Here is a 17,103-nt window from a genome sequence, read left to right on the forward strand (position 1 = left end):
TTATTCTTTTTCTTTTTTTTATATATATTTTTATATTTTCTCTTTTTATGTCAAAAAAAAATTTGACATAAAAAATTTTGAAGTGTAAAAAAATGTAACATTTAAAAAAAATCACACTTAATACATTAAAAAATTTAAAGTGTCAAAGATTGTTAAATTTAGAAAATAATTATTTACGTTTGATACATTAGAAAATTTAAAGTAAAAAAATAGGTCTTTTAAAAAAATGGCATGATGCAAAATCACCACTTTTTAAAATCAGCATACAAATCACTAACATTCTAAAACATAATGTACATAAAAAAATTTAAAGTGCCAAAAACTATGCTCTAAAAAAATATGTGTTTTGCATCGCCCATTTTCAAAATCGGGGCACTTTTTTGCTATGTTTACGAAAGGGGTAACAATATCAGTTCCCGTTTCAAAGTTTACATTGTTTACTTAATAGATCAAGGAGTATTAAGCTAAAAGCATAAACATTTACCCAATTATGGAAAGTGAACATCAGATGTATATATTAATAAGCTAAAAAGGGAAGCATACAACCTATGCCTTGATATTGGAGACCTCCTTTTGGTGGATGTCCAAGTCCAAACAAAGAGTCTTCAAGCACTCCTCCAAGTTAGAATGGGCAACATTTGGGCATAATCTCAGTATAGGAATGTAGGCAATCAATGATCAACCCTTTGGGGATGGAAGTGATTTGATTTATAGGAAGGGAGAGGGAGTTAGGGATCCACAAAAGAGGGAGGAAGGTCCACATCTCAAGGGGAAGGCCCATGATGATAAGATCAAGAGCTCCAAATGGGAGAGCTCAACCATATCTCCAACAACCAATATCCAACTTGTTGTTCTCGAAGTTTCTAACATGCGAAGCTTCTCCCCTATTTTGTGAAAACCTACCAGAAGAGGTTTAGTGCGGGTTTTCATATCAAAACCTATGCTGGCAGTGCTAGGGTAAAGCAGTGCAACCTGCCATCAGCACGGGCAGGCAGTGGAGCAAAGATCGTTGGTCCTAAAAATTAGGGTGTTAGATACCTCCTTCAGAATTGATTCAGGGTAATTTTCCTTTGGTTTTTTAGGGATGTTTTTGTTTGTGTATCATGATGGATATACTTCACAATTGTCAACATTTTGGCATTCAGGGATATAGAACAGGAATCGAATGGGAGGTGTGACAAAATATTGTGTAACACGCCTCCAACTGCGAGTAAGGGAATATCTTGTGCCTATTGCCCATCTAACCTACTTTATGAGAAATTCCCCTTATCATTTCATTTCCCAGATGGCATTATGCATATATGGATGAATGATATATGAAAAAATCATGCACAGACATATATTTTCACAATTTTCGACCTTAAATTATGATTCGTATGAAGTTCACAAAAGGAAATGAATTATTGATGCAAAAAATGAATAATAACAAAAAATAAAACACTTATCTTTTATTTTCACCAACTTGTTGTACACCTTCGATGTTCCTCCCAACTGTAGACCATGTTTTTCCTTTTCTCTCAATAATTGGTCACCCCAGAGTTATGCCTTCAACTCCATGAGTAAATAAATTTCCCAAATCTAGGTACATGTCTAGTACCATAAATCAACCATCCAAGGTATCAAACCCCAACAACCTCCAACCTACATGCTCACATTCCCTATCAGCCCATACCCAAGTTGTGCATTCCCTTCTCTTCACCTATAGTCCCTCGAGCTATGAAACTACCTCTAGAGTGTCTAACACGGCCATACATGTGTGTTCTCAAATGATTGCAACACCAAGAGTTCTTGATGTCCTATGGGATCTCCAGGTACCCTTGAAGTTCTCATATCAAACCCTACCAACGTCCAACCTCCAAGCTCACATGCCCAATCAACCCACACCCAAGTAGTGCACACCCTTCTCTACATTTCCAATCTCTCAAGCTATGCCACTACCTCTAGGGTGCCTAACTTGGCTAGATGGGTCATCGAGTTCATGCTATTCTCTTGGGTTTTCATCTCTAACTAAGTCCGTCATCATACTAACATCTTTCCTTTTATGTGCATGTCTTTTCACTGACACTTGGAATTCCATCAAGTCACTTAATGGAATTTGGTTATAAGAATGTGCATTTTAATGATTATTAAATGATATGAGCCCCATTTTTATACCCATGGAGTCTTGGACATGCATACTCTTTTTCTTTGACATAATTTGTAGTCTTGATGTGTTTATTAACATGAATGAGATATCATATTTACAACACTATGCTTGCTAACCTCAAAACATATAAAAACATATGCATATAGGAATACCAACACCAAAACATAAAAACACACATGCACATGGGCACACTGGCTCCAAAAGAAATCCTTAGCTCACCAACCTATGTTTCGCATGTACATGTTATTTACAACCCAAGGGTCGAGTATGGGTGTTACATGGTCCTCCAAATTGTGCAATCCACACTCTGTAAATCTTGTTACAAGGCCAAACCGTCACTGTATATCCTCTAAAAACTCATCTACATCATGTCTCCCATGATGCAAACAGTTGGTTCATTGGCCCTCCCTGTCGATGCCCTCACTATATGTCTTGCTAATCTCACTAATGTAATATATGCACATCACATGGCTCAAGATATTAATACCACATACAACATCATTCTAATCTATGAAATCATACATAATATCAAACCACTTTCCATCTAGACCCCATGCTTTCCCTAGTGGAAGTAGCAACTCTGGATCACCTTGAAATTTCATTCTCGAGTAAGGGTAAATTTCAATGTACAATGGAAGCTGGTGCTAGTGCATGAAAAAATCCATTCAGAAAACTCTCCTAACCCCTCCTCCTCCTCATAATAAAATATGCCCCAAATGCCCCATCCTAGGCTCTTGTGCATCCCCATCACAGATTTGGATATGAGGTCAAAGTGCGGGAACCTCTAAAAGAATAAGGAGCATAACACTATAACATAAGCACAGTTTCCTCATATGTTTTTATGACATGAAGTTATTTGGAACTTCAACACTATTAGAAACATCCCAACCCACCCATAGTAGGTTCCTGCTAGCACATTTTCCAACAACACCATCTGTCCCTCATAAACCTCATGGAGAGCATGTATACCCAATATGTAGATCAATGCCACTAAAGTATCTTGTGTCTTAAGGCCTCTCAAAGTCTACTAGCTGGATGGCTAAATCCCTCACCTGGGCCCCATTCACATAATGTTTGTTAAAAAACTCATCCACCTGCCTCCCACGAGTTAACGTCAATTGTGTATCTCCTGCCACCCCCATTGGTGGCAACCTTGTCAAAAAGTATAAATCCTAGATCATGATTGGAATCTAGAAGTACCAGACCACAAATACCTCTACATTTAGGTTCCAATAACTCACTATACTAGTTAGGAGTTACTTCCCAACCCTCATCAATGGGTTCTCAAATAATTTGAGTAACCCATATCGTGAAAGAGCCCCTCTCAGTGCCTAGTTCCACTGAACTTATGTAAGAAGTTGCTCAAAATCATATTCTCACCATAATACCTTGAACTCAAACATGCTTGCACAAAACCAATATTTTATCAACATTACATTATATGTAAGAAAATCATGGCACCACCTAACCATGGGTTATCCCTAGGACCACAAAACCCCACCCCTTGGAACTCACAAATCAAAGTACACAACATAGTTTTTCCCTTGAAATATGCATTAGTTAATGAATTTATTGCCCTATAAACTATGGTCCCATTGTAGATGTTAGCCTAATAAGTGTGATGGCCCTCAAAATTTGAGCAAGGGTTCCCTAGGGACCAAAAATGACCAAATCTAAAAACTACTCCACCATAGTTAACAAGTATGGTAATGGAACAAACCCAAATTCTACTGGTTAGGGTGTTTGTAGTGAGCTCACCAAGATTTAGGGCCTCCTCCTCGTCCTGTCTAAGCTCTCCACAAGCCAATGCACACATGACTTGGAATTGGAGGGAAAAACCTTTTTATAGGAAAATCCACCATTTTCACTTGGTCACTACAAGCTCATCGTAGCTTTGTTTGGTGAACCATCAACATTGTTGGAAAGTTCTTTCTGAGCCCTCAAAAGGGTCTTCATCAATTTTTCCCACTTTGATACTTCACCCAGAAGCCATTTTTTCCATGAGGTGTCAAAGCCCATGTCTCCATATTTGTCACTTTTACTTTGAAACCACCATATCTTTGTACCTATTGACTCATGTGTAGAAGTTCATCGTGAGTAGACCACATTTACTCATGTTATAGGCTCTCCTAAAAGTTCTTTTGTTATGTCATCTTGCATATAAGTAGCATCACCAACATTGTTGGAAAGTTCTTTCTGAGCCCTCAAAAGGGTCTTCATCAATTTTTTCCACATTGATACTTCACCCAGAAGCCATTTTTCCATGAGGTGTCAAAGCCCATGTCTCTATATTTGTCACTCTTACTTTGAAACCACCATATCTTTGTACTTGTTGACTCATGTGTAGAAGTTCATCGTGAGTAGACCACCTTTACTCATGTTATAGGCTCTCCTAAAAGTCCTTTTGTTATGTCATCTTGCATATAAGTAGCATCACCTCATTCATTAAATTTTCCTATCATTGAATGAATCTTACCTTAGGGATCCCCACACTTTGGCAGATGGATCAAACCTTTCATCCTTTGGATATGCCATCTATTGAGTGTTATAGCCTCCCCCACATGGGCACTCAATCACCATTACCCCTTTTACATTTTAGTGACCATGTTGTTCAATATGGATTTGAATTGGGAGTCCAATTTGTCTTCATACCAAAGCCAACATCAACGACACCTCATTATTAGGGTAACAACCCATTTCCCCCAAGTATCCCCCCTTTATAACCTCTTGGATTCCTCCAAGAGGGCCTTGTACCACTTGTACTTGGTTTGGTTAGTGGTAACATCATTTAGTTTCCTTGTTTAGAGAATCAAATATGTATCACCATTAAGTCCCATGGAGTCTATTCAAAACCACCTTGAGTCCTATTAAAGTATGTCAACCCCTCTGTGAGTTCCACCCATCCTGGATTGTGAGGTTCAACCTCTAGATGTCCCATTGGTTCACTGATATGTCTTTGAGTCACCACTTTCCTAGTAATTGACTATTCCTTGTGGAATGTTTTCAGTCGTTCCCAGGTCAACCTTCCATGTTATGCTCTTATAAGGGAATTCATAAGTCCACTCGTCAGACCACTTTTTCCTCATTGGTGTTGGTATATATCAGTCACATTATACTATGTACCTTGTGCCATTATTGAGGGCTCATCATTGCTTGAACTTTGGTGGGCCTTCCTTTATTGAATTCAATTCATTATAGCACAATCAAGAACCATATACTTGATGGTCTAGTGCTTCAACATATTGTATCAACATTCACTGCGCATGTGTGAGATGTTCCCAGATCTTAGGAGGGGGTTTCCCTTTAGGTAGTAATTGCATGATCGACCTTCAACAATCCATGATTAAATCTTAGATGTAGTTTAATATATTCATGATTCAACCTAAGATGCAGTTTAGTTCTTAGATCCCATCACACGAGCCTTCTATTAGCCTGATTATTACGATCTTCAGATGTAACACCCTCCTCCCACATCTACCCAAGTAACCATCCAACCAGGGTAAACATGTGATGAGAAGTTACTATGATATGATTTGACCTCCTAACTTCTAAGTCACGTTAAGGAAATGGAACCGACGGAAACACACCATACATACCTTCAACATCAACAATAGGACTCTTAGGAACCATCCCAACCTTTCTGCTAACCAACCCCTGAGTCCCACTGAGTTTTTAAGCTATTAAACCTTTGGATGCTCCCATGCTATCGGCATAGCAGTGTCTAGAGCTCTAGATGCTCCCACAAGCATACATGCTTGCATCCAAGGACTATTCCCACCAGACCTGTGTTAGAGTCCACGAGATTTAAGGCACTTTTCAAGCCCAGAATTTCGACCACTACCCATAACTTTCTGTAACTTCCAGAATCCTTTAAACACATGAAGACAAGACTAATAAACCAAAAAATAACTCCAGGACTAGGCATGACCATCCCCAAACGGGACTAACATTCTGTCTAACACTTGGCATCAATGGAATCTACATGTGTAAATGATAGATCTAAGCATAGGGGTCTCATACTTATCTGAGATTCACTATGAGGCATTGTTTCTTTATTACTTTAGCTTTAGTTTCATCCATTATGCCATAGATACATTTTTCATTCATATACAAGAAAAATCATGATGGGAGCCATACATAGCCACTGTCATAATACATATTCATAACTGACATAATAAGACCAGGAATACCAAGGAAAACAACAACCATACAATCCACATATAAACTAATATAATGCTCATGAGATAAAAAGGAGAAATAACCTCATATTGATGATGCAAAAGCCAACTCGGTATGGGAATACCATGTTCCACCCGACCATAGAAATGGCTGAGCCAAATCTCTCTTCAACCAGTCACGCCTGTGCCATATTCCAAGCATGAATACAGGATCTCATAAAATACATCAATCCAAGACCATTTAGGGTTTCCTGAGGCCAACCACTTCAATCCATAAAACAGTGATTCCACCTCATGATCGGACATCATGAAACCATCATCAGGTTGGTCTCTCCCCAAGCCTTCCAGGGCTTCAGAGCATTTGTTACAACCAAGGATTCTAGGACTAGTAACTCAACCCACAACTTATTTTGAGCTTCTAGAGAATTTTTCCAACTAGGGCTTGCAAGACTAGTAACTCAACCCACCTAGGGATTCCAGAGAATTTGTACAACCAAGGCTTCTAGGACTAGTAAGTCAACCCAAGTTGTTATAGGGATCCCAAAGCATTTGTCCAACTAAGGCTTCCTAGAACTAGTAACTCAACCCAAGCTAAGGAAACATGAGTACCAACTAGAAAAGCAAAGAAATAAACCCAAAACACCATGGATATTTGGGAAAGGGCAAGGCTAGGCAAATACACTATCAATCCAGGAAACCCTCCATGCTAGTGATAGATCATGACCAATAAACCACATGAATATGCCATGCATGCCAAGACTAGTGAGGAAAACATACATGCAACTCGATACCTACAAGCCAAATCTGTCGGTAGCTTCTGATCCCAATGTCCTCTTGCACTTTCCTACTCTTCCTTTGCCTTCTTTCCCCAAACTCCAAGTATGCCACACTCCTCCAAGAGTGCTCGAAGAAACTATAAGTGTCCAAGAGTATGAGAGAGAGAGAATAGAGAGAGAGCTCAAAAACTGAACTGAATGTTGAAAATAGCAACAAGAAATGCTAAAAATAGAAATGATAAAAATAACATTGCTAAAGATAGCATTTCAGGATATTCCAATTTTAATTTGTCCTTGAATTAAAATTCGAATTTAGTCTCACCAGCTATTTGAAAAAATAATTAATTAATTCATCTTGAGTTAATTAGTTGGAGAAATTCAAACATGAAGTCTTTGTGAAGTCATGCAACAGTTATCCCTTTGATTGAGGAAGTTATCCCTTAATTAAGGAGATAAGGATGAGTTGTATTTGAGTTGTAATTAGTTAGATCACTTAAATGAGTTAAGTCCAGTTATATTAGTTCCAAACAGTTTGAGGAACTATTTGTGAGTTTAGTCAGTTAATGCATGCATGCATGAAACTAGTGTACTCCAGATAACTGAATATTCTCTCATAAATAACTCATGCATGTCAGTTCAGACAAAGACCCAGTTGAGATTAAAGGCAGGGACAATGTACTATCAGTTGCTAGAATTTTCCTATAAGAAAATCTCTTGCATGCAGAAGGAATTCATTCCTTGAGATTTGCACAGTTTTACAGTGTGTTGGAGTAGTGTGTGAGATCAGTGTCACACAAGGTTACAGTAGGAACACCCAGGGAAAACAACGCAAGGAAATAGGAGGCTTGGAGGATAGAGGGAAAGGCATATGAGTTGTCTAGTCTGTCTATGAGCAGTGAGAGGGATTGTACTGAGAGCTGGATAGCTATGAGAGCTAAAGCTTTGTGTAATCCTGAGATATTTCCACTTGTATGATAATACAGATAGCGGGGTTTTTAGCTGAGGCTTTCCCCAAAGTATTCTTCTGTGTTTCATGTGTATTGATTCTTCTTCTCTGTTATATGTGTTCTGTTTGATCTTGCTCAAATCGATTAAGCTTCCGCAAGTTTGATTGTAGAAGTAGATTAAGTATTTTGCTTTAGTACATTGCATAATTAGATTAATCTACAGTGAGAATTTCTACATGGTATGGGAGCAAAGGTGATCAGAGTTGTGAACATCATACTGAGAAGGGAAAAGTCAAAGTTTGAAGTTCTTGATTGTAGGTACAAAATCGAATTCTTATCACACCTCTAAGTTCTCTAATGGAGTTCAATGGCTTGAGACTCGAGTATGCACTGGATGGTAGCTTGAATTACGTAGCATGGAAGGATCACATGGAAGTGGTATTAGAAGACAATGGTTTAAAGGATTTCAATGATCAAGAAATCCCCAGGCCAGCAGCAGCTAATGCCTAAGAATTGGTGGAATGGAAGAAGTGTGTGGCGAAGGCGAGGAGGATTCTTCTAGAGGGAGTTTGAGACCATATTATCTCAAGTCTCCATGGGAAGGAGACTCCATTTTTAATGTGGAAGACATTGAAGGACCTATATCAGAACAACAGTGACCAAAGGAAGTTGGCGCTCAAGTACAAGCTTCGGAAAATCAAGTATGAAAAGGGCGACACTATTTATACATATCAGAACAAGCTCACCACCTGCAGAGATGAGCTTGGAAGTGTAGGGATAATGATTACTGATGATGATACGGTGAGTCTTTCTCTCCTCGGTATTCCTAAGAGTTGGCATAGCTACTAGGATTCAGTGAATGGAAGAGAGAAACTGCCGGATTGGGAACGACTGTGGTCGGATCTGATGCAGGAGGAGATCAGGAGGAGCACCAGAGATGGTTCTTTATCTAAGCATGATGATGAATAAAATCTAGCCTTAGCAAGTAAGGCAAGGAAAGGGAAAGGGAAGGCTTCCCATTCCAAATCGAGTTCTTCTCATGGTGGGAAGAAGATTGACAAATCTAAACTGAGATGCTTTATTTGTCATGAGGTGGGCCATTATGAAACTAATTGTCCATTGAAGAAATCCAAGAAGGGATCCTCCAAAGGATCAGAAGGTGAGGCATTGGCCTCTTAGTTCGAATTGGATTTTACCCTCATCGCATGCATGGTTTCATCGATGGTGGGTTGTGTTTGGTATCTGGACAATGGAGCTTCATTCCACATGACTGGCGATAAGAGTTTATTCAGTACCTTGGAGGAGAAAGACCTCAATATCCGCATAGAGATGTGCAACGATGGAAAGTATCGTGTTTCAGGTGAAGGTGTGGTTGTTTTTAAGAGGGAGCATGGAGATCCTCTCACCTTGACTGATGTAAAGCATGTGCTTGGATTGAAGAAGAACTTGGTATCGGTCGCGATGTTGGAAGACAAAGGCTATGATGTAGTCTTCAGTAAAGGAAAGGCATTCTTGAGACACATAGCTACGGGTCAGACCAAGAGAATTGGGATTCGAGTGAAGAATCTCTACAAGATGGAGGTAGATGACTGTGCTGCATTGAGTTCCAAAGAAGAATTGGTGCAAAGCTAAGATATTGGCGAGTTATGGCATAAGCGGTTGGGCCACTTGCATCATGGGGCCATGAAGATAACAAATTTCTACCAGACTTCCCAAAGGTAAACTTGAGCAAGTGGACACATGCAAAGGTTGTACCTTGGGAAAGTATGCCAAGTCTTCCTTTCATGATCGAGACAGTCGAGCTGCAACAATCTTGGAGTAAGTTCATACAGATGTGTGTGGACCATTCTCGACAACCTCCACCACGAAACAAAGGTATTATGTGATTTTCATTGATGATTTTTCTCATAAATGCTAGATCTATTTCATGCAGAATAAGGATCAAACCTTCTCAAAGTTTTGTGAGTTCAAAGCTTTGGTTGAGAAATAATCAGGGAAGAAGATCAGGGCCTTAAGAAGTGACAATGGTGGAGAGTATGTCTCTCAAGAGTTTAAGGACTTCTGTGCAGCGGAAGGAATTAAATGGGAGTTGACGGCACCTCACAACCTACAAGAGAATGGGGTGGACGAGAGGAAGAACAGAGCAATTGTGGGGGAAGCTCAGACGATACTGCATGACCAAGGCCTACCACTTCATTTGTGGGCTGAGGCATGCAACACATCGGTATATTTGCAGAATAGAAGCCCACATCTCATTCTTGGGATGAAGACACTAGAGGAAGCTTTCTCCGGGAAGAGACTAGATGTGGGTCACTTCAGGATCTTTGGCTCATCGATTTATTGCCATGTGACCAAGGATGCTCGGAAGAAACTTGAGCTGACAGCAGAGTTGGGGATACTTGTGGGGTACACTGATACACCCCACAACTAGCGGGTGTATTTTCCTACCAGTCGGAAGATAGTGGTTCATCTTAAGTTTGATGAGCAGAAGGCCATGCAAGTTTCCCTTGAGAGGGAGCTCCAACTACAAGTTGTGGAGGAAATTTTGGTTCCTAAGGAGGAGGAGCCTCAAACTGATGTGGAGTAGCCGCATGCAGAGGTTCCGGGAGTGGACACATCCACTCAAGTAGATTCTTCTGGAGATGGGCAGAAGCGCACAAGAGAAGCTGACAGATTGTTGTCAGATGCGAGAGAGAATGTGGGAGAACCATCTTCTTAGCGCAGACAGAGGAGGCCACTTGATAGGTACACTGGATACATGGCCCTTGTTGGGGAATGTGTTGAGACCGAGCCATCTTCCTTTGAGGAAGTAGTGCATCAGCCAATTTGGGTTGATGCTATGGTGGAGGAGTATGACTCCATAGTTCGGAACAATGTTTAGGATGTAGTTCCAAGACTAGAGAATAAGTCAGTTGCGAGTTCCCATTGGCTTTACAAGGTAAGGCAAGCTACTGATGGTAGTGTGGAGAAACATAAGGCAAGATTTGTTGCCCGTGGTTTCTCACAGGTTGAGGGGATCGACTATGATGAGACTTTTTCTCCTGTAGAAAGGTACTCATATATCTGATCGATGTTGACATTATCAGCACAGATGGGTTGGAAGATCCATTAAATGGATGTGAAGACTGCATTCCTCAATGGCAAGATTGAGGAGAGGTGTACATAAAGTAGCCAGAAGGTTTTGAGACCTTTGATCGTGAGTCGCATGTGTGTCGACTCAAGAGAGCTTTGTACGGGTTGAAGCAAGCACCTCGTGCTTGGTACACCAGGATCAACAACTACTTCACCAGGTTGGGCTTCACAAAGAGTGAAGCGGATGCGAACCTGTACCACATCATGGTAAAAGGTAAGCAGTCGATCATTGTTCTTTATGTTGATGATCTGATATTGACAGGTGATGATCAGTTGATCATGTCTTGCAAGGAGGACCTTGCAAGAGAATTCGAGATGAAAGACATGGGTCTCATGCACTACTTCCTTGGCATGGAAGTGTGGCAGAAGGACGGGGAGTTGTTTGTGTCTCAAGACAAGTATGCCAATGAGATACTCAGGAGATTCCACATGGAGAAGCGCAAGCCCATGAAAACTCCTCTAGTAGGTAACTAGAGGAAGGAGGATGCTACTTCAGGAGAAGTAGTAGAAGCTACTATGTATCGATAGCTTATGGGTTCACTGATGTACTTAGTGAACACACAACCAAATTTGTGCTATGCGGCGAACCGGTTGAATCAAGCTATGGTTCAGCCTACCAAGCTGTTTTGGAAGGCGGTTAAGCATGTTTTGAGATACCTCAGAGGCACATCTCAATATGGATTATGGTATAGATAGTTAGAGGGAGTGAAGCTACAGGACTTCACAGATGCAGATTGGCCAGGAAGTCCATTAGATCGGAAGAGCACATCAGGAGGAATGTTCAACCTTGGTTGAACTACAGTTTCTTGGTATAGCAGGAAACAGAGGTCAGTTGCACTTAGCTCAGCAAAGGCTGAATACATGGCTGCAAGTCAGGCAGCATGTGAGGCCATTGGATGCGGAAAATTCTAGTTGGTTTGTTTGATCAAAGGATGGATCCAAATGTTAGCACCTAAATCTGCATTAGGCTGAAAGAAGGCAAAAATTAGGGTAACCACAAACCACGCTCAGTCTGGTAGCTAGCCCTACCAGAGCAGGAGAGGGCTCTCTCTGGGTCACACTCAGCTAATGGATAGGCAAATGGTTTGAGATGACTTACTATGCAATATTTACCTTAGGCTAGTAAGTGAAAAGGGATTTTGGAAAAGATTTTATGAAGTGGCAGAGCTTCTGGGATGTATATGGGACTGGCGCTTAGCAAAGAACAGAGAATCGAATATGAAAGCACAGATTATTCCGTGAGGCAAGGTAGGTAGCAAGCGCAGCAATTTCGGCTTAAGGTAACGAGGAACAGAAAGATTTCTGAAGAGAGTGAAAAGGGCATGGTGGCATGAATCATTTTCAACAGAAGAATAACACTGTACATGAAATTTTCCCACAGGCAGAGCAATATAAATTGAATTCTACCTAATCTCACTTAAAAAATTTCACTGAAATAAAGCATGAAATGAAATAAGAAACATAACAAGATACATATGAATATAAGAACACATTTTCTACACTCACGACCACAATAATCTCATGAAACAGAGCCGCTGCCTTTCATTAATTCTCTGTAAAAAATACACAGTGCAGAAACATAGTTTCTTTCCCACAGTCTCCCAGAAGTTACAAGCCAACCAACCCTTTGAAAATAACTTGCATACAATATATAGAATGTGTGGAGAAGAGATGGAACACCCAGGGGTTGGGAAGTTACTCAAATCATTTCGAAAAGGAGATGGAGAGCCAACCATCAGCTATAGGTGCAGCGCTCTCAAGCATGACATTTGGCTGTGGTGACCCTTTGCATTCTTTTGCCACTTGGATAGATGCCCATCTGGAGAGAAAACTCTTTAAATGCCACCTTTGGTGCCAAAAAATTGAAGTGTAGATGACCAGGCCCACTTGGAGAAGTCGCGACCCGAAATTTCGCAAAACGGGAGCAAATTGGCAATTTTTCCCTTGTGCGCTGCGCCAAATTCTCTGTGTGTCACGCCACTTTGGAGCCTATTTTGGGGCACTTGCAGGTGTCCAAAATGTGCCCAAATGGGCTTGTTGGAAAGCTTGCCCTGTCTAGTTTCTAACCTTACTGGAATTTCCCAATTTGGTGCTCATTTTCCCCTCCAAATCTTCATTCTCCCAAGACTGCTTTCTGTGTGTCAAAAAAGTGGCAGAGAGGCCATTTTTGGGTGTTTTTTGACCTTTAGGAGACCCAAAACTTGTCAAAATTTCTTGCCCGGACACCAGTAGACGTAATTTTCAATGCTGAATCCAAATATGCAAGCTGTTCCTTGATGGAATTTTCTGTTTTGTGCCCAAAAAATTTGCCTGTGTCCAAAATTCGCCCAAATTTTTTGAAATTTGGGTTGGAGGATCTCTATGGGGTGCCATGCTAAGCCAAGGAGGCCTCAGCCAAGATTCTAAACCTATCTTTCTCTTTTGCCCATTTTTCCCTTTTGATGCCTTCCTTAGGTTTGCCTTCAAATTCCTTATTAGTGCCTTGCAAACCTTGTTCCGTGCCCAATAGTGATTTTTCATGTGCCTGAGCATGTCCCTGTCCTTGTTTGCTTTCGCCAACAACTTCTCTAAGTGGATGTGGATCCTCTCGAGCCAAACCTCTCAATCAGCCTCTATCTCCTGCTGAATAGGTGTCCTTTCATTTAGGCTTCTTTGGGCAGCCTGTTGGTCTTCACAGATGTTTTGCCAGCTCTATGAGGCCTCCTGGGTGCATGTACCTCTATTGGTGAATCACTGTGGGTCTCCTCCTCATGAGTGTAGACTTTTCCATCCCCCATAGAGTCAACTGAGTTATTTGTTCATCCAAATTAAGGTTGCTAAAGCGATGTGGACCTTCTTTTACACCAAGGTCAGTTAACCATCCAGGTGGAAGCATGTCTAAATCTGGCCAAGACTTCCCCCTTAAACCATTTGCTCCTATCAAATTAGATTTAGCAAAATCTCTTGACACATCGAAGTGGAACTCTACATCGCTCCAGTTATCCCAATCATCATTTGTTATTCGATACATATTGACAAAAGAGTTTATTTGCATGGCCATTTGTGGTGTAGCATCACTTCCAGGTGAGAGAGAGTACACCATAGGATGATCAAGCTCTTTTAAGATCAAAATCAACTCCCCATTCAACATATTGTGTATATAATGATCTGAGGAAAGCCCTCCCAGCTCCTAGGTTAGTTTGAACATTCATGAACATGCAGGCATCCAGTAGCAAGTTTGATTGATTAGACCAATGTCTTTAGCATGCCAAATCTTCCCACCTTCTTCATAAGGGACACCCTGGGATCCCATGATTGGAGTATTAGCATTAACTTCTTTGAGTACTAATTCCACGCTTGACATAAATGCCAAACTTGAGACCCATCTTATGCACATTATCTGCAACCTCCTTGAACCCTTTGCCTCCTTTTGAAGATGGCCATCTTGTGGGATCTGGGATTGGCCTTCCCCATTAATCTAAGATATCAAATCCTGGAGAATTTTGAGATGATCCTTCTTCTATTTTCCTCATAACCATGTTGTAGCAGCTTTTGGGAAGCAATCTGAGCATTCTGTACACACTGTTCTTCGGAGGTAATCCATGAAAACGAGTCATATGAATTCCATCCCCTTGGTGGAATATTTTCCTGAACATCACCTGCTGAAACTTGTATCAATGTGAATTTAGGATATTTTTGAGTGAATTTATAATTTTCATGCTTTCCTGGCTATATGCGCCGCGCCAGTGTAAATTTACACTGGAAAATCTCTCCTAGTGCGCCGCGCTCCCTCTGTGCGTCACGCTCTTTTCCAGGTGACTTTTGGAGGCCTTCCCGGTGTCCAAATTGGGCACAGGATAGCTCGTTGGAAATTTATTTGAGTCTAATTTCCAAATCAACCAGATTTTTTCAATTTGGAGTCCATTTGCCCTGTCAAAAATCAAATCTCCCAAGACTAGTCAAAATGTGCCAAATGAGGCTGCCTAAAGGCAGAGTGATGTTACAGTCAACTTTTGAATGCCTTACTCAACTCTAAATTGAGCTCATGATAGCTCATTGGAAATCCCTTTGTGTCTAGTTATCATTTGAATCATTAAGGAAGTCATTTGGCTAACTGAGATAGGAGAAAATTTGATTTTCCCAAGGTCACTTCAGAGGTGCATCAATTCTCCCGAGGCAACTATATTTTTGAGATTTCTCCGAAACCATGACACCTGTGTAAAAAGTGAAGGATTTTTTTCTTCCTTGGCATGCTGTGGACAAACACCTCTCTTAGGTTTTCCAAATTCATATTTTATTGCTCAGAAATCTCATTTTAGTGAAACCTATCTCGATGTGTGGGACAAGGGATTTGTCGAAATGAAGCGAAATGAAGGGGATAGGGAGTTTCTAAATTATTGAGGAAATTTTGGGAAGTAGGGAGGGATGTTAGGAAGTAGGGGAAAGTGTAATATCAGAGATTGAGTGAGGGGAAGGGGTCCAAATAGGCAAAACACAGGTCCAACCTAGAAAATTGCCAGGTTGTAGCAAGAAACTAGGGTTTGTGCGAAAATGAGGAATTTGGGGGATCTCAGTGATGGGAAGTGTTTGATAAGGTACTTTAAGGATAGGGGAAGGTGTATGAACATTTGGATACAAGTTATGCTGATGATTTGACCGTCCAAGAGAGATTGCCTTCAAAACCCTAGGAGAGGGAAATGACCTTACCTAGGCGCAACTGAAGCATGAACAAGGTGTAAAATGACCCAGTGAGACTTGACATGATAATGAAAGCTCTATGAATGATGGTACACTCAGCTGAACTGTGACATGGACCGACATTTGGACAACTTTGACAAGGGTAAAATCAAACCCTAGACCTAATGCCTAGTGACCAAATTTTGCTTGAAGACTCACTGAAATGACAACATTTGACCTTGACACATTAAAATCACTTTGTAAGAGCATGTTTGATCACTGGAGGAAGGCTGTAAAGACTGATACTAACATATTGGTTCAACTGCAGTTTCTTGGTATAACAGGAAACATAGGTCAGTTGCACTTAGCTCAGCAAAGGCTGAATACATGGCTGCAAGTCAGGCAGCATGTGAGGCCATTGGATGTGGAAAATTCTAGTTGGTTTGTTTGATCAAAGGATGGATCCAACTATGATCTATTATGATAATCAGAGTTGTATCAAACTCTCTGAGAATCCAGTATTTCATGACAGGTCCAAGCATATCGACATTCGATATCATCATCTTAGAGACTGTGTGGCGAGGAGGATCATGTTGTTGCAATATGTTTCGACTGAGGAGCAAGATGCTGACATTTTGACTAAGGCATTGTCAAAGTGTAAATTCAAGTTCCATAGAGAATGGATCAGGGTGGCAGATAATCCCTTTCTTATTGAGAGGGAGTGTTGAAAATAGCAACAAGAAATGCTAAAAATAACATTGCTAAAGATAGCATTTCAGGATATTCCAATTTTAAGTTGTCCTTGAATTAAAATTGAGGATTAAAATTCGAATTTAGTCTCACCAGCTGTTAAAAATAATAATTAATTAATTCATCTTGAGTTAATTAGTTGGAGAAATTCAAACATGAAGTCTTTGTGAAGTCATGCAATAGTTATCCCTTTGATTGAGGAAGTTATCCCTTAATTAAGGAGATAAGGATGAGTTGTATTTGAGTTGCAATTAATTAGCTCAGTTAACTGAGTTAAGTCTAGTTAGATTAGTTCCAAACAGTTCGAGGAACTAATTGTGAGTTCAGTCAGTTAATGCATGCATGCATGAAACTAGTGTACTCCAGATAACCGAATATTCTCTCATAAATAACTCTTGCATGCCAGTTCAGACAAGGACCTAGTTGAGATTAAAGGCAGGGACAATGTACTGTCAGTTGCTAGATTTTTCCTATAAGAAAATCTCTTGCATGCAGAAGGAATTCATTCCTTGAGATTT

At 40.4% G+C, this 17,103-nt stretch overlaps 1 pseudogene; it reads right to left on the reverse strand.

Moving 5' to 3' along the window:
* Nucleotides 1–13,898: 13,898 nt before the first annotated feature.
* The window catches only part of LOC149159932 (alpha-galactosidase 1-like), a 29,465-nt pseudogene continuing 26,260 nt past the window's right edge, over nt 13,899–17,103 (reverse strand).

The sequence above is a fragment of the Pinus tabuliformis genome, chromosome 5_2 (genome assembly GCF_031772625.1).
Source record: "Pinus tabuliformis cultivar Carrire ecotype Pingquan chromosome 5_2, CPIR1, whole genome shotgun sequence".
Classification (NCBI taxonomy): domain Eukaryota; kingdom Viridiplantae; phylum Streptophyta; class Pinopsida; order Pinales; family Pinaceae; genus Pinus; species Pinus tabuliformis.